The 27,877-nt window shown below is 39.7% G+C and overlaps 1 protein-coding gene and 1 long non-coding RNA gene across 10 annotated transcripts in view; one reads left to right on the top strand and one right to left on the bottom strand.

The window, feature by feature from the left end:
• Window positions 1-27,877, bottom strand: part of nrxn2b (neurexin 2b) — a 572,664-nt gene that overhangs the window by 63,515 nt on the left and 481,272 nt on the right. The gene's annotated exons all lie outside the window — the stretch shown is intronic.
• Window positions 21,376-27,877, top strand: part of LOC112486845 (uncharacterized) — a 43,377-nt gene continuing 36,875 nt past the window's right edge. Inside the window, exons 1-2 of one of the 2 annotated variants that reach the window (XR_003049393.1) lie at window positions 21,376-21,777; window positions 24,497-24,587. This is a non-coding gene — a long non-coding RNA (uncharacterized LOC112486845). Of the gene's footprint in view, window positions 21,778-24,010; window positions 24,588-27,877 lie in introns of those variants that run through there. The other variant, XR_003049392.1, reaches the window with a different exon arrangement.

The raw sequence follows: 27,877 nt of genomic DNA, 5'->3' as shown, positions 1-27,877 counted from the left end.
AGTACAGTGTGATTGATAGGATTTACAACAGGAAATTTAAAGATTTGCAGCCAAAATGTGAAGATGCAAAAGCAAATGTGACCTCAGGAAATCATGATCAAGACCCTGCAAATATATTTATGTATATCTATCTATCTATCTATCTATCTATCTATCCATCTATCTATCCATCTATCTATCAGGTGTTGTACTTATTCAAAGACAGATACTGTAGTTGTGAGCCTTCAACCCTGCCGGCGGGTACATGTTGTCGATCGAACACAAAAACCTCACAACACCATGACCTCCAGCCGAGCCTCACACACCTGACACCTACCCCCTGTTGCAGCAGCCAAATCCGACATGAACCACCTGCTGCTTGCTCACACAAATACACACTCGCAAATAGCTTTCAACAGGAACACGGACCGGTTTTGCTTTGGCCTTAAACTTTAATTCAATTGTTTTTATTTAGCTTGATACACATACCCGCAGTTTTAGTAAACATATTTTCCAGATTATAAGTCACTCCAAGGCACATCAATGCCCTCTAGTGGCTATTGGTGTGAAAATAACAAACGTCTGAAATTATATATTTTAATATACAAGTCGCACCTGCCTCTACTCTTTTTTTTCTCCCAATGTTGTCGCCCCAGTTTTTCCCTCTGCACACGAGTCTGGATCTGCTGAAGATTGCTTCTTGTTAAAAGGAAGTTTTTTCTACCCACCACTGCTAAAATGTTTGCTCAGTGTGTAACTGTAACTGAAACATTATTATTTTTTAGTTTGTATTGTTAATTTAAATTCAGTATAGACGTTGACTGTATAGAATTCTATTTTTTCACCTGTTAAATGTTTTTAGGAGGATATTGCAAGGTTCATTCCATTCCTTTATTAGACCTGATTTCCCCATTCCTTCCATTCCTTTATTAGACCTGATTTCCAATGAGAAGAAAAAATGTGTTTTGTGAATTTGGGTTACACAAATAAAACTTGACTCTAGTGTCAAAGAAGAATTCAAATGAACAAAATACACTCAGCTGGTTTGAAGTTGAATTGTTTTTCTTCACAAATTGTAAATCAACCGGAAAATCATTCCAAAAGACACTCCTGTCTCTTGTCTTGCCACTAGAACATATGCTTGTGTGTTACGCATGCTGTTATTATTTTGTCCGACTAGATTAAAGTCAACTTCGAGCAGGCCAAGCAGAAACACCTCTGTTTAATTAATATTTTTTATTCATTAACCTTCCTGAGCCTCAGTGATCGGCATCATTGTGGGTGTTTCAGTTTCAGGTTTATCCATCAGCAACGGTACAGACTAACATCCAAGACTAACATGCAAGTTGCAGCATCGGACGTGAATAAGTTGGATCGAGCCAAGCCTAGCCTATATACAGGAGGTAACTACAGAATATGAAGCCAAAAAATGAATCGAGAAACAACCAGTACAATCATTTCAATCAAAATAACTTTTTCATTTCCTGCAAAGTTAAAACAATGATTTTCCTTCGCTATTTTTAGAGGGACACATGACTGGTGTTACATTTAAGCCAAGTTGCAATTCCCTCAGGCTCATTTCTCAAAGGACCACAGAATGGGCCACTATGACATTTTGTCTGGGCTCCATGTGGCTCTCGAGCCATTACTTGAATAGGCAGAGTCTGGGGTGTGAGCTTAATACTGTTTACCTCACTTCAACTGTTTTCTATCCCTGCATTAGTACGCTCATTTATATGCAAGAGGGTCGATCTACTCGCACATGCACTCTCTCTCTCCTATACGGAATTTGCCCCACTTGCAAGTAGCTTATTATGCCGGGAAAGGTGAAGGCTAATGGAGGAGTTTCTGCAAGGAGAACCACAAGGGTATTTTGGGAGCCGGAACAATAAACAAAGGCAAATAGCAACAGAAAAAGGGGAACAGAAAAGGATGCAAGGAGACAGGAAGTCAATGAGGGGAACGTCATGACCGTTCTCTGCTCCTGCTGCAGCAAACTTTTCTCGGACTTGTTAATTGCGGTGGCATTGGCAGCAGCCTGTGTCTCTTTCTCATTAAAGCACCGCTTAATTACAAAGCAGAGGGAAAAATTCCGAAGCTCTCCCACCCAAATTCCTCCTAATGAGCGTCCTCCTGTTACTCATTCCTCCTTCGCTTTCACTTCTTGCCCCTTTTGTCTTTGTCTACGCTGCACCTCGCTTTCTCACTCAGGATCTTTTGTGCAAATTGATGCACCTGAAATCGTTAGCATTTTTATTTTTCTGGAAAGAGGTATTTAAGAAAAATGCTCACATTCTGCTTCAATAACAATAACATCCTAACGTGTGAAATGACTACATGGATACAATTGAATTTCCATTGAATGTCTGTTTACACAAAAAAATTATGTTCTGCGTCTCTGTCTTTATTCCCAGTGACATGCATTTGTTTTAATCAAAGCCCCCCTGCTTTCGCTTTGCTTAAAGCCATTATTGTTTTTTGTATTTACCTCATTCATTTCTTTTTTTTAATAATTGCTGAATCAGAATTTCAATAAATACTACATAGCTTGTATTACTCATTATGTTTGCTTCACCCCAGAGATTTTTCCCTTCCTATCTGCCGCCTTTGCAGCTTCTGGCTCTCTTTGCTTCTGTTTCTCTTGATCTGCACAGCAGACATAAGTAAAATCCTAGAAAGAAAAAGTCACTTGTGGTTTTGTGTAGTACAAAAACACTTCTGTATGTTAAGAAATGACGAAAATGTACTTCAACTAATTTCAGATATTCAGTCTTGAGGGTACAATTCTATAGATCTAATTCATACAAAGAGATGTTTGTACGATCGTAAATGTAACATGTCACATTATGTTCCATTATTTTCTTGAATTACCAAACACAGACCTCAGCTCACAGTGATGAGTGTCTGAATGCCTGCACGTTCCCTGATCATAGAGGTAATACATAATGGAGATTGATTACTGCGACACTGATCAAGGCAGCTGATCTGTTTGGTTGGAGTGTGTCTGTCAGGGCGCAGCTGGAGATGCTTATTGAGAGTTGTTTACATGTCAGGGGCTGGGGGCTGCTGGCTCAGAGTACGGGTTTAATAGCTGGCTGTTCTGCTCCACTTGCTGAGGCGTGACTTTAAAAAAAGTGGCAGGCGGAGATGAAGGAGCTGAGAAAACACTGATCACTGCATCTGCCTCCGAATCTCTCTCCGAATATGAGATGAAGCGAGGGCATGCGAAAGCACGGACACCGTCACGAGCTGGTAATGACACAACTGGGGCCAGTGCTCGAAAAAGTCAGCAAACACTCAGGCACAGCTTTGTGAGGTGTCAACCTAACCCGACGTGTCACATCTAGAATCCAACTGTTGGCGTCTCCACATGCCTCACAGGGTGTGCTCTGGCTCTGTGTGGCAAGGTGAATAATGAATGATTAGCATATATTTAACTTCCTCTTCCTCTCTCTCAAAACATGCTGAAAGTGAAACTACTGTTTGTGTTCGAGAGGGCGGGACACAGCACACCGCTGTAGCATGTACTGCTGCATTGACATCACACAATTGCCACAATAATTGCTTTATTTAGATTGTCTGCTTTTCATGATCGTGGGGAGCCACAATCGTAACCAAACGCAAATTTCGATTAATCGCCCAGCCCTATGTCAAATGCATTTGTGTAGTATTTCTTCCCCTCAGACCACATACTGCTGTATTCGTACCCACAGATGTATGCGTGGAACACGTACGTAGCCGTCCCTTTATCTATGTGTGATAATTGGAGTGTACAAGATAAGCCCCCAAGCCAAGATTCACTATTCACCAAACACTATCATTGATCTCTGGGCACCACCATAGAGGCCTGTTAGAGACCCCCCCTCATACCCAAGAGGCAGCTATCTAGAGTGGGTAATGGGCCAGGGATAGGCCACGGATTTGACACAGCTGAAAATGGGATTATACAGGCAAACGTGGAAAGAAATATAACTTATTTGTAGTTTGTGATCATTTGTCACTTCAATAAACAGCCTTTACACATGACAAATTACCAGTTGTGATTACCAAGCATCACGGGAAAAGTGCATTCTGACAGATCTGTATTACTTTTTGCTTTGAATCATCACTTAAAAATTGAGAATGATCACCATTGGGATCTTTATCACACTACTTAATGGGAATACAACAGAATGACAAAATTTACAAAGGACACCAATAATAACAGTTATAATAAACGGTGATTTATATATATATATATATATATATATATTGCTTTAATTTATATAACTGGAAAGGTTTTAAATTTGAACAACAAGAAGTGAACTATAATCCTTATATTATTGTTGTAACTTTCCGTCAAATAAACCTGCAATCGACATCTCTAACAAATCAAGTTTTTATAACAAAGGTGTGTGAGAGTACCAAGTCTCTTATTTACAATGGCTAATTAGTCCGTGTCAGTCTGTGTCAGAACACAGCTGTTAAACTTGGCAGATGCTGCGCACAGAGGAAAAGAGCAATGCAAGAAAGTTGTTGTTGTTTTCAGACACGCTTCAAGTTAAAAATCTTGTAGAAATAACATAAAAAGTACGAACAAATCTGATGAAGACTACACTTTAGTAATTAAGTGACAAACTCAACGTACATGTCAATAGAGATGATTCAAACATTCACTATGGTGATAGTTAGGGCCATGGATGAGCAATGGTACAGCAATATATGAAAGCCGATCAAATTCTTCAGAGGAATCCTGAAGTAACGGATTAACTCTCTAATTAACACTCTATTTGCAACACAGTATGACACATTTGTTCAAAAAATAATTCTAGAAAATAAAAGTCTTGGGGTCGCCAATAATTTGTGATGTCAAAATGTGGTCAAAAGGCGAAAAGGGATGGGAAGGGAAGTAAACAAACATATTTCTTTGGTTTGAATATGAAAAACTATATTTACAGTAGCTGCAGACAGTGCACGTTGTGAATGCATTTGCATTAAATATAACAACATACATAGTAGGGGCATAAAAGTACTTGAGAGAAGTTCCCCTTGCTATCCTCAGAAGTCAGTCCCACTGCATCTGCAGCCATCAACAACAGTGATGTGAGGTTGTACTAACATGCTGTGCCGTACAGGCTTATGTAAGCAGAAACTCATGTAAAGTTAAAATTTTTATGAACTGACAACTCAGATAGGTGCCAACGACCACAACTGTTCTACTAGATCTTCCCAGCGAAAAAGGAAGGGGGCAGATTGAATTTATTTAAAGTGTGGGTTTAAATAAAGGGTTTTTGTTCAGGATTAATTTAAAATTCTTTTTCTTATATAATCCCTAGAAGAAATTGAGACAAATTCAGTTAACCATTAATAGATACATGCTGCTCGGCAGATTATTGTGTCTCGCATGGAGTGGCTTAATAAACGGACTGCAGCTATTGGCCCTGACTACTTGCAAATGTATTAGGCTGCATGGAAGTACATTTCTAACAAATGAGCTTCAAAATTTGTAACAAATGAGGTTTACAATTTGTAAATAGTGGAGAGTGAGTGTCACACTTCACCGCTTCTCCAATAATATACGAACAGTTATGCAGCCATCTGTCTGCACAGCACACACCAGATAAAAGCAATAGAAGGCTACCGTACTGCAACTCAGGGACAGAAGTAAGCTGGAGGGGCTGGCATAAATTGTATCCAGCAGTGGCCGAGGTGTGATCCCAGCATACCACCTCCTACAGGGGCCAGACAGATCTCAGCATTAGTGTGTTTCGGGGGATTCTTCCTCTTTAACCTAATGCTGCCTTCCAGCCAGACCCAGGGCGGTCAGTGCTCAAGGTGGAGAGAGAAAGACAGAAGATGTTTCTGAGCCTGGCTTAGATAGCCCTTTGGTTCAGAACAAGCCAGCAGCATGAGCCCTTTTCCTGGACAGTCAATGTTTCAAAACACAGCGAGCAGAGACCAACTCTGAGTTGAAGAAGAGAGGTAAGAAGTTAAAGTGAGATCTTAGGTGAAAAACACTGGGTTTATATCTCCCGAGTGGGAGTGGGGGTTGGGGGGGGGGATTGTTTTGTGCAGCCGTCTTTGCTGCGAGCACTGACTGACAAAACAAATAAGTCCAAACCTTTCAATGCTGTCTGTTTGAGAGCACCTCCTCCCTGTGAATGTTAAAGTATAGCTGTAAAATGGTTTTTTTCAGGCGTACAAGCAGCAACTTACTGTGGACTGTTATTTCCACCAGTCCTGTGGAGCCTTTTGTATATAATACATCTAAAAGTCACGTGTTCTGCATTCGATCCGCTGTCGATCTGCAGAAAATAATAGGAAGAAAACGCCATCTCTCCTTCCAGGAAAACAGAAACCCCTTCTCTTCCCTACAAAATCTAAATCTATTTTCACTTCAGAAAGTAAACACATATCCCTCAGCTAATCTTAACAAACACAGTAATTCAGCAGCAGCTGAGCTCTCATGAAACACTTGACTAAAATAAGACAAAGGCCTACTGATATAAAATAATCCTTTTGATACTGCTCTCACCGATATCATATATCAGCTCTGGCTCGGTGGTTATTAATACAGAGCTGAGTGTGTTTTTTTTTTTAACGTCTGTATTATGATTCTCTAGGGGATCTCAGGACTGGGTGATAAATGAACAGCCACCTGGGAAATATTGAAGCCGATGGGAGCCATTTTGGCTCCATTATTCTCAATAAAAGGCAGGTCAATGTGCTTTCTCCCTCCCGCTCCCTCTCTCTCGTCTCCACCCTTTCCTCCTCCGCAATTCATTAAAAGGGCCTCAGTGAATAAAGCCAAGCAAACATCATTAGCCAAGAGATGAAAAAACAGGCCACAGTGTACAGAAAGGAACACAACTATTTTCCTCTCCATGAAATGAGGAAGGTACAAAAAAGAACTCGGGGTACATCGACAAGCTACACTTTCGTGTTTACCTATGATTCTGTCGCCCGTGCTTCTTGCTAAATAATGAGAATTCTTTCTACTCGGTTGCATGTTAGTGCAGGTATGTGATTTAAACTGAAACACACGAACACACGGTTGCAGGGGGCATTGGTTTTCAGCTAGCGTTCGTCCATTTACAGGTTTCAGTGTTGCTAAGCTTCCCTCCATCGCCTATATGTCAGCGCCTGTGAATTGTTTTTCCCTCTGCAGCCGCTCTCACTCTGCTGGGCCTGGATATTGGAGTCCTGACCCAACGTCTCGAGGACATTCTCTATCTCATGCTGGTATCTGACAGCCAATAATGAAAAGCATTTGAGGGCTTCATCTGAGACCCCTCTCTGTTTCTGCCTCCTGCCTTCGCCCAGATTTTTTTTTTTTTTTTTTTTTTTTGTTATACAACTGTTCAGTTTCTTTTCTGGTCTTAGACTTTGGCTTACTGTACCCTGGAATTCTTTATCCATCCATCACTCTGTTGGGTTTGTGCTTGCTAAAATGTTAGCTATCAGAGAGCTTGATGTGTGGTTGACAAGGTTATGAAGTGCACCATCAGTGCCTGAGCCTGCAGTACACTGCTACTGGACACCTTGGCATCATGTTCAGGAGCTGCGTTCACCTGTGGCCTTGAACCTCATATTTATTCATGGTACTACATGTTCTGACTACAGCGCTACAAGCATGGACATTATGACAATTATTTGTGTAAGAGACTGAAAAAAAAAACAACTGTCCTGATGCAATTTATGCATTCAGTAAATCACGCTTCAGGAGACAGTCCAGTGATGTCTTGAACCACATAGACATACACAAGCACTCAGAGTAATAAGGCAGGCCAATGCTGACTGCTGACAGGAATCCACAGTGGAAAGAATACACTGTACCTGTATTGTACTCGTAGTGAAGGAGACGGGCAGAAATAGGTAAAAAGACATATCACCAGTCAAGGTAAATCCCTTCAGGACTCAGTTATGTACCTGACTACACTGGAATGAAACCATGCAGCTCATTGTATCATGGGATTGCATCATACAGAAAATCACATCTGATTACTCCTCCTGGACACCATCTGAGGCATTATAAAGCACATATATGGAGTACTTGAAGGTACTAGCCAACTATGCTTCATCTAACAGTATTTGTCTTAGTAATTAAACACATTCTACACATGTTTGTTCAGCTGGAAACCGTCAATGAGAGGAGTAAAAGACATTTCATAAATAACACATGTACTTTTACTGAAAGCCATTCGGTTTGAAAGATCTGAATGGTCAACCCAATATCATCACAACCTAAATGCTGGTATAAGGCCTAATTAAAAAGTAATGGAAACTTTAAACTTTAAAATATATACATTAGTTATAAAAGGCCTGAGCGTAGAAAACTATTTTGAATTAATGGAGTTTAGTGTAACATTAACATTTTAAAACAATGTCTTCATAAAAATCTTCACACAATCTTTCTAAACATTTCTAAACATCTCTCCTGTGTGATGGAAGCTAACAGTGAAGGCCTATGCTGCTATAATCTTATGGTGGTCATCATGGTGGTACTCAGAGAGCTCAATGTTTTCACAGGTGGTACAGAGTAGAAAAAGTTGGAGAACCACTGAGCTACACTAATCAAGCCGTAGCAGTTTCTTACCGCACTTGTACTGACGCTTGCACTGCTGCACTTCCTGCTCCGGCACCATAAAGTGTCCCAGTGGAAACACGCGCCGCAGGAGAGCTCTGCTTCTATGTTCCATCTTGGCACAGGGAAAATTTGCATTTGGTGTAGGGGGATAAGTGGATATCTGTTGTTATCAGTTTTTTCAAACATTTAATGTGTCCTGTCATAATTACAAATGTGTTAAAATAATTGGAGTTACTTGTCATGGGTTATTGATATGGGAAATCATGTACAGTAAACCCTTGTTTTTCGCGGGGGTTACGTTCCAAAAAGAACCCGTGATAGGCAAAATCCGTGAAGTAGAAATCTTTATTTTTTTTTACAATTAAATACTCAGAAAAAGAAGAGAAAGAACGAACAAACCATTTTCAGTCTCAACCATTTGTTTCACAAATAAAGTAAAATAAAAGTACTTTAGAAACGTTTCAACAAATAACTTCTGTAATGTACTGTCAAATAATAATTTTAATCATCAACGTGAACAGAAGGCTTCAAATTGCGGAGATTAGCACCGCCCACCGAGAACGGGAGAAAATTAAAAATGATTATGAAAAAAATACAAATTACCTGGTCTTGTTGCGGGCAGTTGCAACCCTTTTTGAATCCTTATTAAAACTTATTGCTGCTGTCTTCCTTATGTTTTTTTCTTCCTTCTTTATGGAACGAACGGAAGACTCATTAATTCCATAATGCCGACCTACAGCCGCATAGCTTTTACCTTCATTTAGCATGTCCAATAGTTTTACTTTATCACCGATAGACAGCATCTTCCGCTGCCTTTTGGTCCCTACCGCAGGTACTTTTGCCGGTCCAGAGCGTTTTGTCGACATTATGGGGTTTGATAAACTCGAAATTGCAAGAGAATTTGCACGTACGTAATGTCAATTTGGCAAGCTGTTTTACGTACGTGTACATATTAAACCGCAACGTTATTGGCGCACAGGTAGAGAAGAAGCGGAGTGACTTTTTAGCCAATCAGAATGCAGAACACAATGCACGATGCAAATCCGTGAAGTAGCGAAACCGTGAAAAGTAAACCGCGTTATAGCAAGGGATCACTGTATATATTTTTTATATTCACATTATATTTTGCAGTATTCCATTGTCAACCCTGTCATAAATATAATAAGCGCAACTATTTATCCATCACGGAGTGATATTTAAAGGGTGAGCATGTATTTGTGGCTTGAATAAATTGCGTGATATTTCCTGAGAAAAATAATCCAATTATTGTTTTGTTACTAATAATGAATACATTTTAAGACTGAACAAAGTAAAAAAAAATACTGGTAGAGGACACATTGTTTTGGTTGAGTTGAGAATAGGAGAGTGGTAGTCATGTGCTGAAGGTCAACAGCTTTATATTTAAAAACAACAAATTAACCACTGCCGTTCGCGTTGATTAGAGCAATAATGTTGACCTCTACCTACACCACTCTCCTCTGCACTGCTAATAGGAGCATTAACAGTGTGTGGAGTGCGGCTGCTGCACCAGCTCATTAGGGGAGATGAGCGAGGGTTAATGAAAGTGGCTTCACTGAAGGTTTTTTGTGGTCAGTGTCTGCTACGGCGGCCATGTTGCCCTGACTACTGTTAAAAGCTCTTATGTAATACTTATGCAAATCAAATGCTGTTTTTTTTTACTGCTTGGTAATACCTGAAAGCATTTTTTAACCCATTTTTCATTGCTGCCATTTTTTAAATATTTTTCTTCATTAAAAAAATAATTACACACACACACAGACACACACACATATATATACATATGTTATCCAAAAACATTTTTTTAAGAATGTTTTTTAAAGCTTCCTCTTACCATACATTTTTTGTCTTACTACGTTTGAAGCATGAGGCAGAAAGGAATGAGGAAGAAGTGACAGGAGAGGGAAGGCGAAAAGAGAGCGGAGGCAAAACAGTAGGGGAGGAGGGAAGACTTTCTGGGAGGATGTGATAATGAGAACAGTTAATTCAGAAATAGGGTGTGAGAAGCAGAGATTAGCCTGCAAGCAGGGCGATGCAGTCCACAGATTCCATGCCTTTACTGGCTGTCAGCGAGGGCTGAGGGGTGAGAACAGGCCACCGAGCAAAGAGGAGTGACAGTTTTAATTAAGGAAGCCTTTGAGTAAATATGCTTTTCCAGAGTCAAATTATACAGCTGGGAAAGAAAAACAGTGAGGAAGGAGGGCGGTGGGATGGATGGACTGAGCGGTGGGATGTCAGGAGGCGAAGAGAAGAATCAATACAGCAGTGTAATTTTACAGCAGAAAACGTGTTATTTTCTTTCTCCGCTTTTTTTTCACTCCTTCTCTGAAACATCTGTTTATCTGTAATATTCCACCTAAAGGTACAGAGTTTAATATCCGTCTTTTTTCCCATTGCCTCGGCTGTGAATTGTTCTTTTTTTTTTAGCAAGTGATCTGAATCAGTGGTTAAAGGTTGGCCACAGGGGGCTGATTCGGCATTGCCCGCTGTCAAAGTCTATGACATCTTGACAGCCTGTGGTTTCATGATGCAGTGGATGTGAGCAAAGTTGCAATGCTTTTCTTGAAATGTGGTATGAAAATAAAATAATACATTAAAAATATAATATACTGCCATTTGATTCACCAAATCCAATGCAACCCACTGATGTTGGAAGACAAATGTTTGCCCCTTTTTATTTTCTTCTATATCCTTGGCTTTATCGCTTTACTGTATCACAAGCTTAATCTTTAGCCCCCCGCCCCTTCTCTCTGCTTATTGTGCCTAAATGTAGCTCTTTCATCTTTGTTTTTATCTGTCAGATCAGCGAGGCACCAGGCCCGCTCCACACTGCAACTCCTCAAAATATAGTAAAGTTAGAAAGTCTCCCAAATCCCGGGCAGATCAATGGATAAGGGTTGGCAGGCTCAGCTAATGGTATGCAGCTTGTGCCCTAGATTAGGAGTGTTTTTTACACATTTTTACACTTGGCTGTCCTCTAACTACCGTAGAGTCATAAAAATGTAGTCCAAAGAGAAGGGCACGAGGTGGACCACGAGCTTGGCCACTGCTCCGGTGGGCAAGCACATGAGCGAGGTAAGAAGCTATTTTAAAGCTATGTAATATTGATGCGCAAATACGAAATATTTTTGCGTGACTTTTTCGAGGTTCAATATGACACCTTGTTGTATATTGATAGTAAGCCTATTATCCAGACAGCAACTATTACATGTTACCTGTAAAATTTTGAAGGGTAGCTACAAAACCATTAAAAAAAGATTATAACTTCTCAAGTAGATTTTCTTTTTCCCCCTGTTGCAATATCTTCCAGTTTCTGTCATATTTTGCCGTCTTTTTTAATATCGGATAGTATTTTGCTAGACAAGAGAGAATTCATTTTAGTTCTGGGGCAGCATGCAACCTAATTAGGGCTGCACCAGTATAATCGTAACATAACTACCTAAAAATGACAAAAAGTGTATAAATATTTTACAAAACATTTCTAGAACATGATGTGTTTTTTTTTTTTTCAAAATCCTTCAAGCGGGCCTGAATAAAACCCCGAATGGGCCGATTTTGGCCCACGGGCCATATGTTTGACACCCCTCACCTACAACATCACCCTAGAATTCGGCAAATGAAAACGTAATCTGCTCCAGAGTTTTCAAAAAACCCAGCTACAGCCATAGATGTTGCATCAAAAATTGATGGTGTCCGTTCCCAAATGACCTTTTATTTTGAAGCACAAACCTTGCAATTTGATAGAATGTTATTTTGGAAACAACTCTGTCCACTGGACAAAATAATTGTTATTTACGTGGCATCATTTTATGACAGCGTTCTGCTACCCTCTATTTCAATATAAATTGGAGAAAATGTGTTTTTCTCGCAGCACACATGGGTGACGACAAGTAAGTCGGGTGAGTCTGCAGCAGCAGAGAGAGAATGAGAGAGAGAGAGAGGGGGGTGGTTCACAACGATGTGAGACCAGTCCATGCCGGAAGAAAGTGGGTCAATAGAAAACTTCAATTGGCTTTTTTATTATTGCATTTTTGCTAAATGGGATTAGTGAGGACAGTATAGGGATGGGTGCATCCAATGAAGGAAGTGAGAAATGCTCACAGGAGATGGATATCGAAGCCTCACTCCATTCCTCTTACTTTCTGCTAATGGCGTTTTCAGGCATTGCTCTTCTGCAGCATGGCTGCGGAGTAATGTTACCATATATTTGCAAGGCCTAGCAGCGTATGCATTCATAAGAGCTAACATACAGCACTGACAGCACTAACATATAGCATAACACTTCCTTGTAAAATACAGCGCAAACATTTTAGTAAAAAATAAATTAAGCGAGACGTGAGCAGCCTAACGTAGTGAGGTCAGACTGAATAATTATGAATAAAATCTGAACTGTCATTAAAGTGGCACTGCAGCACTGCTTTACTGATTAACACAATGGTGTCAAACTGTTAGATGCCAAGTGGGTTGGATCAGTACAATCAAAACATAATTACTTAAAAATAACCCCAATTACAATTTGACAAAACATCAACAACATGAAGTATTTGTGCATTTTTACAATCTCAGTATTCATCAAGCGGGCCAGATTGAAAATCCCCCAGCAGGCTGATTTTGGCCCACGAGCCATATGTTTGACATTCCTGGATTAACAGTATACAGGGGATCCTTGGTTATGTTGCAGTGCCATTCCTATGGTGTGACTTAAGTCGGAAATCACATAGTGTACATAAGTACCTATGTCACTCACCTACACTAACACAGTGGTAACGTCATAATCTAGGACATAAAAAAACATCAGAAGACTCTGACTTACACCTAGAAGCCATAATGAAGTTCCCAAAAAACAACACAAACGAAAGAGAGCGAATGAAGCATAATCCAATGTATGGCTTACAAACACCAAGCTGTCTTCAGCACCATGTGACCATGTATTTGTCCACCCTGCTCGCAAACTATTTCCCCTGCAAACAAGTTGTCAAGTTATGTAAATCATAATGATGGAAGAAGAACGTTTTAATAAATATATGGGAGATAATGACGTAACCACCAAACACTGTAGGTCGAGGGCATCGTAAACCGAAGATCCCCTGTATTCATTCCAAAGGATCAAAAGAGCAGGGAGTGAACCAGAGGCAGAGCCAAACAAGACAGATGAAAGAGAGAAAAAAAAGGAGATTTTTCTCTCTTATTTGAGGTTAAACCACCATAACAACACAACAACAAACAATAATCAACAGTACAAAAACCTTTGATAGCAGTGTCTTGTATGAAACCGTCTTTCAGGCCCTGCCCTGACACCTTAAGAGAGACAATTTATAATTGAACTTCAAATATTGTACAGATTGAAGTGCTCTGTGGATGATCAATTATGTCAACTACTCAAAACACTTCACTTTCCACAAGGATAAAAGGAGGGACTGTCTGGAAACAAAGCTTCGCATGAAGCACATTCGCATCAAGGTGCACAACCACTCGAGGTTTTGATTGTCGTCCCAATCAAGTGAACAGTACTTGGCTGAAGAGGCTCACGATGTCTGACATCAAGTGAAGATGACAGAAGAGAGTGGGAAAATGAGTAGTAAAGATTGTGTTACGTACCGCATATGGGGTGAAGTTCTTCTCCCTACTTTACTTTTCCTCCTCTCATCTTTATTCCTTTTGCTCCACTTCCTGTCACCAGCTCCTGTGTTCACCTCCATGGTAATTACTTGACTCAACTTCCACACCTGTGTCTTGTTAACTTATCCCTCTCCTACTAGACTGTTTGTTGGAAACAAATATTATTCATGCCCTGCCAGATGACTACAGATTTGGCTTCACTATCAAATACAAAACGAACTACAAGTCTAAAAGAAGACAAACTTGCACATCAAATTCATATTTATATATAACTCTTCACCTAGATGGCAGCCATCACCACATCATCACCACACGTGTGAATATGTTTTAATTTCACATATAATACGAAACTCTCAGTTCTGCCGCCTGTTCTCTGAGGAGTTCTTCTGTCAGTGCCTTAAGCAACACATTTGCATTTGGTGAAGATGATTCGGAGAGATTTGCAAATTGCTTGATTGATTTCAAAGACTCTCTCGGCAATGAGCACACTTTGACTGTACTGACCTCATGTTGAACTCATGGCTCACACATGAGAGAATCGGTTTTATGAAGAACACATGTAAAAAGGGATTTTGCCTTTTTTTTTTTTAATTATGTGTCCGAGCCAACAGCTCCTTGCACTTGAAGTAAGTTGTTGGAACATTTAGGCAAAAGAAGCCCGAGGAGTGGTGGAATGGAGGAGGGAGGAATTACACACACATCTAAAGCGCAAAGCTGAAAAGATGAAGTTGACACTCTTCAACAAGATTAATGTTTAGTATTTCTCTCTCTGTGTGTTGTGTAAGCTGACAGAAATCGACAGATACTGCTCCGGGCCGTGGTTAGTCAGCTAATGTTTGCCTTAATCTCTGTATATTTATCTTTGCTGACCTTAAATCAAAGTACTAAAAATAAAGTGTAAAAACTGAAATATTCACTTTCAAGGGCTCACTGCTTTCTGAGTGAGTCAGTGCTACATCGATGTACGTATAGTTCGATGATGGAGCCTTGGGGCACCATTTACATTTTAACTCTGGAAAGGTTACTGATTTTGCAATTGAATGAATTGTCAAAATCTTCACCCCCCCACCTGACCCACTGTCTGGGTTTCTTCCAGATCCAAAGCTATCAATCAAAGTAATTAAAAGGACATCTCTAAAATGTCAATGTGTCGTAATAAAGCTTATTTATGATGCCCATGTTTTGCGATGGTGCCATCAAATGATAAAGGGCCAGATGTTTGTTGTGATGGGTGTTTATGAATCCTGTTCACTCAGACCTGAAGAGTTTTGGGTGTTTTTTTTAGCTGCTGCTGTGAGGAATATCTCAGTTACTGTAATTTTCTCATTCAAATTATAGGTCTGTCAAAGCACACAGGGTTGAACGGACTGCAGAGCTTTATGACGTAAGATGTGGATGGTAGACAAATGTGATATAGAGCCTGTAACTCAAAGCCAGGTCCTGCTTTTGTGAACCATTTCAGTCCTTCTATCATTTGGTCCCTTTGGAGACACATGGAGCCTCAGTGATGGGACAAGTAATATCAGTTGACACACTCATTCTGATACATGGAGTCATATCTACTGTAGAACAGGAGAGGGGTAAAGGATGGGGTGATGAAAAAGATGGTACTAAAGGACAAAAAAAAAAAGCGGAGTTTGACCAAGTGAAACAGTCAGGAGGATGATGAAGAACAAAGTGCCTGGGGCTCGAGGAAACGTTATTAAAAAGTAAATGGCTCATCAGTCCTCAGTCTCTGAGACGGACTGACAGCCACTCAGGTCACTCCACCTGAAACAGTCATCACTTATGCAAATTATGGTCAAGGGATCGGTGTGTAGACCTGATATGACTCCTGGTACTGGCTGTTAAACACAGAAGAGGAAGAAACTAACAAACAAGGCAAAGAGTTTTTACACTCATGCTGCCATGATGCACTTGATTCAGTGGTTCTCAATTACATTAGGTCATGCCCCCTCCTTGGGGACAGATATATTTTCATGCCCCCTTCATCCACACCCCATGAATTGAAATACTATTAAGAACCTATATATATATATATACTGTATCTGTACAAACCCCTGTATAAGTTGCTGCCACCTAATGACTGGAGGCTTGTTATCATTCAAGCATTATAGCAGTGGTGCAGTGGTACACTTATGGCCAGCGTGCCATATTCCATTGGAAGCCCCTCACGCCTCTCCTGGCACCTCACTGTGGCCCCTCTCCCCCCCGGGTGCCCGCCCCACTATTTGAGAAGTACTGACTTAATTCAACACATAGTGGTGTAAGGTCAACACTGCCTGCAAATCATTTTGCATTCTTCTCGTGGATAACATAAAATTTTAATGTATTTAGATGTGTTCATGAAAAGGTGCCTTGTACAGAGTTGCCCCAGGCCCACGGGGCTCTGCGCCTCTAGAGGCTTTGCCAAGCCGAGTCTTAAGTGGATGAGTCTGCAGCAATGTGTGGTTGCCTAAAGGCCTCTGAGCTGTCACAAGGACACAGGCATTAAAATAACACTAAACGCCCTTTTTTTTTCTTTCTTTTAAACAGCCTTCCTAATTAGTGGACGAGTGTAAACACTACAAGAGGCTCAAGCCCTGAAGCAGCAGATTTGTCAAACAACTCAACCCTTCGGAGGGGTTGGGGGGGACCATTGTTGTAAACAGCTCTTAACATCAGATTTGTTACGTAGTGTTAAAAAATGTTGCTAAATGAATCATCCTCTCAAACATAACACACCGCAGGGGGCCAGCTGCCTATTACTTGAAGCATTCTTTTGTGCACGAATTCGTGACCAAAATAAAAATACTTTGTGTTGTCTACACATCTGATGCCCAATTGTCGATTATATCATGGTACGCAAACACAAGCACCGGAAAAACTGCACAGCATCAGTATGTTTTACTACCGAAATCCAACCACCCTACAGCCTGTGCTGAACGTCCCTGTGCCAGATGCTTCCAATTTGGCTGAAAAGGAGGAAAAGACAAAAAGTACTGCAGAGGCTGCCAGGCAACATGATGAGAAAATAAATGCCAGAAAAAGAGTGGGAAGGGATTGTGGCTAGGGAGTGTTGAGCAGAGGATGAAGCCCAGGTGGCAGACCACACAATCAACACAGCCAGATCCCACAGATAAAGGCTGGACCACACTTGCACGGCACAGACTTGAGCACATCGGGATACAATAAAGGATCGATAAAGGAACAAGATGTTTTAGTCTAACAGCAAATATTTCTTGCTGTTGAACTAACTGAACACCTTTCCCAGCCTTTTTAACCTGCTTTTATGTAATTTTCTCAGATGAAATGCATCATTATTAAATACCTGGCGCTAGCAAGCCCAGAATACACCATGTGATTGAGATTTTATGGCATTTGTTCACAATCGAGTATGCAATCAGTACGTAGCATTGTACAACGTTGTTAGGGATAAAAAGCAGAAATTGATATGTCCCAGCTTCGATTGGGTTACGAAGATGTCTCTGTCCTGGCATATTTCCAAATAATCCACAAATAAAACATACACAGAGAATATCTGGACAAATGTTTCTAAATGTAAATCTCAAGAACATAGCCTTCGTCTTTCAAGTACTTGATAAACTGTTTGTTTATGAGGCAAGTCTAAGAGGTAATCAAACGCCCACTACAGGCTTATTTATATTTTTGGCAAATCCCTTTATTTAAAGGGGGATGCCAACAACATAAAGAGGTAAATTACGTCCAAAGCTCAGAGAGATTGTAAAACCACCAATTTTCCGAGCTCTAGGGCACAGAGCGGGGCATCACGGCACACTTAGGAAAGAAATATGGCCGTCTAGACACGTGTAGACGCTTATATAGTCAGATGATGATTGCCTAATCCATAAAGTGAACATTTGGGAAACTCAATGAGATGTCTATAAGCAGCGTTTCCAGGAAGGTCGGCCGCAGGATGTGATCTGTTGAGTGGTCTTGAAAGCAACAAAGGATCTTTAGTCTTAAACAAGCTTTAAGTCAGGATTTAATTTGTTGACTGATTCCTTTAGGCTGCAACACATGCAATTGTACGTCCAAGTGTCAGTAAGAGGAAGACAAAATAGGAACCTCGTATACATACAGTGTACGGATGAACAAGCTTAAGACACACACCTCCTGACAGCTCCTATTAAAGCAAGTCGTGAGTGAGTCGGTAGAGGTGAGGTTTGCCCACAGAGGTCCTTGAATTTGGAGCTGGCACATGCAGCTACAAAATAAAGGTGCTTTGCCTTTAAAATCTCTTAAATTAAGGATGGATAGATAGATCTAGAAAAATAGGTAGAGAGAGAGAGAAACAGAGAGATAGATAGATAGATAGATAGATAGATAGATAGATAGATAGATAGATAGATAGATAGATAGATAGATAGATAGATAGATAGATAGATAGATAGATAGATAGCGATAAATATATTTGCAGGGTCTTGATCATGATTTCCTGAGGTCACATTTGCCTTTAAATCTTTACATTTCCTGTTGTAAATCCTATCAATCATTCCTTCTCCAACACTAAGAACTTTGAGGTGGGTCCAACAAGAGTTTCACGTGTCCTGCAGCAGCTCGGTCTTGATTTCAGGCTCGGCCCACTCGGATCATTAAAAATCGTTCAGGGCCGCGGCGAGCCCCCGTCCTCCACGGCTGTGTGGCTGAAACCGTAGAAAGTGCACGTTGAGATGTGGAGGTCTAAATGTGACAGGCGCCCGGAGTTTGCACGCACCTGTGATGTTGCGGTTTAAATTTTAATGATGCTCGAGGATAGATTTAATTATATTTATACAAGTTGTTGTGAACAAGTATAAAATAAATATTTTAAACATATAAACAGTTTAAATAGTTAGATATTTGAAATAAATAAGCAGATAAATAGGTAGTCCCAGCAGATATAATAATCTATAAGGTGTATTACAACCAGATATTTACAAGTAGTATTTCTAGGAGTTACTATACATACCATTGGATAGGATAGATATAAGTTATACATATGCATATATTGATATACACCCACATACACGTATATACATATATATGTATTCACCTACACACACTAAGACGCTCATTGAAAAAAAAAAAATACCATGGTGCCTTTCTATTACCAGTGGTCTATTTACTTATATTAGTATGTCGTCAACTCCCTTTTTTTTTCTTTGCTTTCCTTTTACTTCCTCACATTGCTTTATATTCTATTCTATGCATTAGAATATCTGCTGCACTGGCGAGGACCTGAGGGTGCCAACAGGCAGCCGTAGAACTAATTTACACAGCTTTGAAAGGGGGCTAAAAAGAAAAGGCAGGGATTAACCACAGGCCAATTACAGAGCTGGCTAAACCTTGTCTAACTGGAACAAACAGATGCAGAGGTCCAGGCTTTGTCCACACGTGTTTTGTTGCCTTTTACAAAAGAGGGTAAATACATATTGATTGAATAGAAACAGTTGAGCTATAGTTGAACATAATTAAAGAATAAAAGTCAGATGGATTCAGGGACATATGGAAACACCCATAAGAGGTGAAATGACAATGAATGCATATTTTTGGTACACATTTTCTTTATTTTAACAATTATCTATCTATCTATCTATCTATCTATCTATCTATCTATCTATCTATCTATCTATCTATCTATCTATCTATCTATCATCCATCCATCCATCCATCCATCCATCCATCCATCCATCTGCAAAAATCACTAACAAAACAGGTCTATTTTTCGATATTTCTTTAAATAAACCACTGTCAAAACCAATTTGTCTCTGTTTTTTTCATGTAATTAGCACACACTGGCGTGGAAAAGAAAATAGCAAACAAATTCCGTAGTTACCTTCTTTGTTTTTTTTTTTTCATGTAATTAGCACACACTAGCATGGAAAAAAAAATAGCAAACAAATTCCGTAGTTACCGTTTAGATAGGAAATTAGGTTTAGAACGACACACACAGCTTAAAGACTTGACAGCGGAAATACAATTAGTCTGTTTAAAGAATAAATTGCAGGCTTGTTATAAAACAAAGATGGAGAGGCTGTGACTTTTTCTCTTGTAGGGAACACAAGTTTGCCTACGTCTCATATTCACGCCTCCACAAGTATCCCTGTCAATCACTAGCACACACGCAAACACGGAGGCTCTAAGGCCAAAGTATCCTTTCAGAAGATTCATTTAGTGTTTGGGCTTGTTTTCCTAAGTAGGAGTGAAATAGAGAAAAACAGAGAAAAAAAAATCCCTGCAGAAGGATTCGGAAATTGTGCCACAGCGTAAACGTGTAAGTGACCCAGGGCAGATCGCATCTGCTGTGAGCGATAAGGAAGAAAAGGTTTCACCACATTCGGGCCTCAGCTAATATGATGCCATCTGGAATGGCACTGACAAGGTGAGGAAGGCCGAGGACGGGGACCTGCTGGACGACTCGCTGTGGTCATGATGTGCTGGAGGTCAACAGCAGTGGCTTAACAGATGTTGCTGGTACCTCTGTCTGTCTGCTTATATGCAGTATATAATGCACCCCACATCCACAGCAGCTATTACGCAGTAGGCCACGTATGTCAAACTGAAGGCCCATGGGCCAAAAGTGGCCCACCAAGTCACACTGTGTGGCCCGTGGGAGCTTAAAAAGTGTTTAATTGCTTTACAATAAAGTCCATGCTGCTGAGTTTTTTTTAACTTGATAAATGTTTTTATATTAGAGCAATGTAGAACATTTGGTATTTTTAAAAATAATAAAAAAATAATAAACAATTGCATAAACATGTATTAATAAATTATGGAGTAGTTACATTTTTAAAGTCTTCCATTTACAACCGGTCCTTCAAGGGGAACTGTATTGCTGATGTGGCCCCCCAGTGAAAATGAGTTTGACACCCCTGCAGTAGGCTATCCAAACTAGACTAGTGTATCCTGACTGTACTGACAGTACAGTGCACTCATGCATTAATACAGAGCAGACCCTCATAAAAGTATCAGAATAAAAATGAAACCCATTTAACTTTTGTGCATAATGAAATCAAAGTGAACTACTTGTCATTGTGACACAGCAAACCACTGAACACAACTAAATGTGACCTCTGCTTTTAACCCATCACCAAAGCAACTACGGGCAGTGCCATACTCAGCACACCTCAGTGGTAACTTGGCAGCTGATGGACTTGAACCTGAAACCTTCTGGAACCAAGTCCACTTCCTTAACCACTAAGCCACCAATCATGATGTCAATACCCAACATGCATTTGTGTCAGCTCCAGGTGGGAGGCTCTGCTTGTGTCAGACTGATGCACACTGACTGAGACCTTACCCAAACAGATTGGGCGAAGCTTAAGACTGATTAATATTAATGAGAACAACAGCTTCACTGAGATTTTGAAAGGAACTTGACATGTTCTACTTTCACCATCAAGATGCAAAGTAATGACAGAAATCCACCAACACTGTTAGGTCTGTCTCTTTCCAGTTCCTGCTGTCTGCTGTGTGGGGTTAATCAGTGTCATCACACTCACCTGTGTCTCTGTCATTAGTCTCACAGGCGTCACCTGGTGCCTTGGGTATATATACACCTCGCTCCCTCACTCTGTCTTTGTGGGATTGTTGTTCGTTGGTCAAGTTGTGTGGTGAGTGTGTTTTGTTTATCCTGTCTGTGCTAAGGCCATGTTGTAGTGATGTGAGTTTTTGTTTTTTGCACTTTGTGAATAAACCTGCTGCCCCTGAAGAGAGCCTCCCTTGTGTTGCATTTGTGTCCTGCCTGCTTCCTGCCATGTTGACTACACACAACAAACACTGTGAATCAAAATGTTATTTTTACGTTTAATATACTTTTCCCAAGATTCTTCCATGTTTAAAAAAAAACCCCAAAACATTTGGATTAGTTAAAAGTAAAAAGAGGTGTGAAACCCTCTTTTCTGTTCCAGCAATATACAGACATCAAATTTTGTCATTAGTTGTTGATTTATATTGATACATCATGATCAAATGTGATTATATATGATCATATAATGATTACATTTGCCACAACTCTAAATATCCTGCAAAAAAAAAGGAGTTGCACAGAGCAGTTTGGACAGAACACTAACAGCTGCTGTTGCTTTATCTGATGCAGCGAAACACAGCGGTGTTGACATTACATGCTCCCTATCAGATTTAAAGTCAACCCTCTTGACATTTCTTCTACCATCGCATTTTGCTTGAAAAACGGCTTTCATGAGTAACTGCTGGTGGGGGAAAAAAAACCTGGATCACGTCTATACAGTCCTGCAGTGATTTGGTGGGTTTGACACAATTGCAACACTTGGCGTATAAGTAATTTTAAAGTAGGCTGACTTGGGTAATCAAACATGCTGTAGAACAGGGGCAGCAAGTTCCATTTAATTAAAGAGTGTTTAAGGTTTTGTATTTGATGTGGCAATTGCTGTTTTTCAATCCCTTTACAAGTCAACAGAGGATGATTGTATCTCTGAATATATAGGTCTACAAAGATGAGGGCATATTCTGTCCATGTAAATATATAGATAATTAAAAGAACCTGCAGCAAAAATAAGTCTATGTACATTTATCGGTCAAAGTGTATGTGAAAGCTCCCAAAGGATACTCTAATGAAATCTATCACCCATCGGATGCTAATGGAGTTGATTGTGTGCGCTCATTAGTTTTTTACACAACTTGATTGTGTGCTGGTGGTGTGCGCTCATTAGTTTTTTACACAACATAGTTAGTTCTGGTGATATATGTAATTGACTTGGAAATGTGTTGCTAACATTAGCACAATTGTGGTAACCACTGCACTGCACTAAGCTGCTGCTCGTTCAGCATGTGATTATTGTATTATAATTATTGGAGGAGCCAGGTTGAAGCTTTCTACTGATGGATTGGGCAGAAGGAAAAGGAAAGTTGTTCAGTGATCTTTAGGTTCAAGTTTTGTAATTAATTTTTTTTAATTTTTTATAATAGTACAATGGCTAACGACCTCCAATCAGTATTAGGTTTTAGCAGCCCCCCCCCTTTGCAAACCCAAGGCAATGCTACAAAATATATAATTAACCTAGAAGAGCGTTAGTCTTGAATGTATTTTCTTATAATTCTGCTCCAGCCAATTCTTCTTTTCCCTTCGGCTTGTCGGTTCTGCTTCTTGCACTGCATTAGGAACGGCTACAATTTTTTTGTACTGAAAGTATAATGACAAAGGCATTCTATTCTATTCTATTGTCCCTTTTTTCAGGGGTTGCCACGGCGAATCATTGTTTTCCATTTCACCCTGTTCTCTGCATCTTCTACCCCGACTATTTGCGTGTCCTCCCTCACTGCATCCATAAATCTCCTCTTTGGCCTTCCTCTTTGTCTCCTACCTGGTAGCTTTAGCCAATTGCTTGTCAGAAACACAACCATTTTGCACTTTCTGGCTGGCTTGAAGAGCATAGCAGTTTTCATAACTGGCGCAAACTGCAAATCCAATGTTTATGGCAGTTTTCATGTTAAACAGTCCAGGAAAAATGTGTATGTATATATATATATACATATATACACATATATATATACATATATATATATATATATATATATATGTATATATGTATATGTATATATATATATATGTATATGTATATATATATGTATATGTATATATATGTATATGTATATATATGTATATGTATATGTGTATATATATATATATATATGTATATATATATGTATATATGTATATGTATATATATGTATATGTATATGTATATATATATATATGTATATGTATATATATATATATGTATATGTATATATATATATAAAGAAGATAAAAGAAGATAAAAAGAAAAAAAATTATATATATATAATTTTGTTTCTTTTTATCTTCTCTCCAATTTTCTGACGCCTCCATAGTGCCCCTGGCAGCTCTCACTTTGAAAACCTCTACATAACAGTCCTGGATGTAGCTAGTCCAATGACTGCTGGGATTTGCATTGGGTGAGAAGTCACAAGATAATGTGACTTAAAAACATACATATATTTTAATGTTTATATTGCACTACGGCAATACATGAAGTGGGGTATCTGCTCTTGTAGTAAGTAGCTAGCTGCCAGATGAGTTGGAGGTGTAAGTGCAGGTGTACGACCATGGCCACTAGCTCCGATAAGTTGCCCAGTGTATCAGCCAGGATAAGTTGCCCAGTGTAAGTGGCAGATTAGGGCAACCTCAATTCTTTTTATCTCTCCAGACATGCATTAGACTTTCTAATATGGCTCCAGACTGAGCAGACAATCTCATTTTATAAATGCTCTGCTGAATGACCCGCCAGTCGCTACGGCGACGCCTACATCTTCACCATTTCTTTTTCATTCCAGGGGGATAATTAAGAGTCAGGGACTAGCGGTGCTCGTGATGGACGCGTGGGTGCATGTTCGGAGGCTTACCACCTATCGGCATCACTAAAAGGTAATTGCTCGCTCAATGGCCTGTGCACATTCTCTCTTTTGTCATCTTGTAAAGATGCATTATCTGCCTTTTTAGCTTTGAAAGTGACAAACATGTAACACAGTTTTAAAATAAATGCTTATTTTTTGTATTTCCTCCCTGTATGTTAGATGCCATTTCATTTTTTTTTTTTTACAAGTCAGTATAATCTCTATTTATCCTTGTCCTGAAAAAGACGCAACTTAAATACTACATTTTTACTTGCTAACATCATTGTCACAAAAAATGAATATCATAATTAGTTCTCAGAGAAGCGGAATCACTTTAGACGTCTTAGTGCTGGTGGTAATATGTTACAGAGACCGGGACTGAAAAATGCTTCCTAAAATATAAGCTGTGCCTGGAAATCTTTATCTCTGAGACACAAAATGTTCTACCAAAGTAAATTGGTCCTTTTTGTCTGACCCACCGTCACATCAGTTCTAGTGAGCGCTGTGGTATAGAAATAAGAATCACCCCTCTGATGAACACACCCACCTAAGCAAGAACAGCAGACTAGCACTGTGACAGCAATTTGTGTTAGAACTTGACCACCGTGAAAAGAAATTATTTTTGTTTTAACCGCAGGAAAATGTGTGTTGATTTCAACCCTCCAACACTTGAAATGAAGTTGTTTTTGTATTTTTATATATTTTTATACCTCTTGCTTTTCATTTAACTGTTTTTTTTTTTCTGGTTAAGGATATCCATGATGTATGGACAGAAAGGTCATGAATTTCTCAGTTTTTAAATGTTCACAAGTTAAAAAGTCAGTCTCAGATTGAAAAACTGGGTGTAATATTTTTATTTCTGTCCTGTGGGAATTGACTATTTGGAATTGGAACAATGTACTTTTTTAAAAGAGAGACAAAACTAGATACTAAATTTCTGTTTGATACAGTTTCGATGAGCTTCACTTGGTATCAGAGAGCACAAAAATGAACTAATTTATCCTTTTAGTTTTCCTAATTTTCTTCAGCAGCACTGAGAGGCTTTGATTTTACTTTTAAATTGGCATTTTTCAAATTAATGGGGTTCAGTATTTGAATGAGAAAAAAATATATAAACCACAGAAAATAATCACTTCATTAGCATTTTTTTGTATTTTATTTTTCAAGGCCATAAAGAAAAAAAGACCTGGAATCACACGATTGTCAGGTAAATGTTAAGATCATGTTATAAAATAAGCAAGAGATAGCGCCATTAAAAAAATAAATAAAATAAAACTATATATATATTCTGTATGTATACATAGTACATATATACACCATGGTCCCTCCTTTGGTTCTCCTTTTGTTCCCTTAGTACATGGCAGATTCCTTTATACAAATCTCGTGAGAGTTTATATCGTGGCATTGTACAGTAAATCATTTTTTAAATTTCCAATATTTTTATTTATTTTTATTATTTTCGTGAAAAATGTTTCTAACCAAAAGAATTTAACAGTAAAAATATAGCAAAAAATAAACTAAAATCACCTCTATTGCCTAGAAAATTACCTAGAGGAGATTGAACACAGCGTTGTGTTCCTCTCTCTGATTGGCTCATGCATCGTAGCATCTCTCAGCATCTCCCCTTGTCTGTCCGCCTTTTGTTTACTTTGCTCTGCGCTGTTATACATATAGTACGTTGTTGTAAAGTTAGTGCTGTTGTGTTTGGTGAATGTTGACCCTAATTTAACGTCCTACGATGCCTCCTAAACGCTCTGATCATCTTCTCAGGCTTCATACGAAGACACTGACACAGATGACAGTTAACAACCTTTATTTCTATTTACAATAATGTGTGCTCCTGCGCTGTGCCAGGCTTTCATGGAGGGTTCATAACAGTATGGGGGAGGTTTCGTAAAGGGTAAATATATAAATATACGTAAATAATATCCCGACTTGTACTAATATAAGGAGAGGCTGGATTACTCCAACTGTGCTCACCTGCGGTCGGGGCTGCACCTGCGTCGCCACTCCCATGCTCTCCCTTCTGCAGCTCAGCACTAACCTCCACTGCGCCCCCAGAATGTGCATATACATTGAATTTTTTTTTATAATTAGAATGTATTTTACATTGTTTTTCATGGTTGTGTACTTAATTTATTTATGTAATATGTATGTCTTATATTACCATTCTACAACTCTACTGTGCCTGTAATTGTGTGAGAAAGGGTAATACAGTGTAGGGGAGGTTCGTAAAGGGTAAATATATATGGAAATACTTTGCGGATTTCGCCTTCTGGCGGTGGGTCTTGGAACACAACTATTGCAATTGTACTTGAACAGGTTGCAGGCTGTTTGACTATCAGAACTAGTACAGAAAAACTTATAAACTATATGTCAAACAACTATAAAGTCATGTGGAACTTGACCTCAGTTGAATCATCGTCACTTTTCTGTCAGGTGCAATGAGAGTGCGACAGACAATGGACCCTGCGGTGAGGGTTCAAATCCAGGCTTTGGAAACAGTCATTTAAAATTCTAGTCTGTTCCATAGTGTAGCGGTTAGCATGCCTGCTTTGGAAACAGAGAGCAGAGAGTCCTTGGTTCAATTCCCAGACAATTCATGCTTGGTACCTGCTGGGTGCAGCCTGTCAACAGCATATCTACTGTTAACACAAGAAAGTCTCAGTTGTTCTTTTTTTTGTTGCTTTAATAGTGGAGATCACAGTGGGCCGGATTGGACTGTTTCGGTGGTCTGCATTTGGCCCACGGGCCACCAGTGTTTGGTAATCAAACGTTGTTACTGCAGCACCAGCTGTGTTTCCAACTCCCTCAAGCCTGAGGCCAGATGTGCAGCTAATTGTCACATGTAGGGTTGAATCTCAACACCCTACCCTGACAGAATCCAGCATGGAGAGATTTATGTAGCATGTGTCTGGTTTTATGTGTGGCTGTGTATGAGACGCTTTAAATGTAAAAGCCTTCCTTCCTGCTTCCCCTCTGAGTTCTCCGACCCCTGGGAAAACCTCTGTCAACACTGATGAAACCCCCCGTGCTGTGCTATGCTGATACGCAGGTGTTTCGCAGTTTTGACATGAGGGAGACCTGTTACTGTGGTGATTTGAAATGAATCCACCAGGACTGGAGAAGCTAGAGCAGGTATCTGCAGAGCTGTGATCCTGGGGGGGGGGCAGTGTAGTGTTTTAGGAACCACACTCAGCTGCCTGACCCAGCAAAAGCCCGATGTTCAGCACCTTGTTAAAGCAGCGGTTGGGGTGTAGCTCAGAATATCTCTTTGGGAGCCCTCTGGCTCACAGTGAAAATGAAATCAGTCAGCGCTCA

The sequence above is a fragment of the Cynoglossus semilaevis genome, chromosome 1, assembly GCF_000523025.1.
Source record: "Cynoglossus semilaevis isolate Cse_v1.0 chromosome 1, Cse_v1.0, whole genome shotgun sequence".
Classification (NCBI taxonomy): domain Eukaryota; kingdom Metazoa; phylum Chordata; class Actinopteri; order Pleuronectiformes; family Cynoglossidae; genus Cynoglossus; species Cynoglossus semilaevis.
This window is presented reverse-complemented; position numbering and strand designations above follow the sequence as displayed.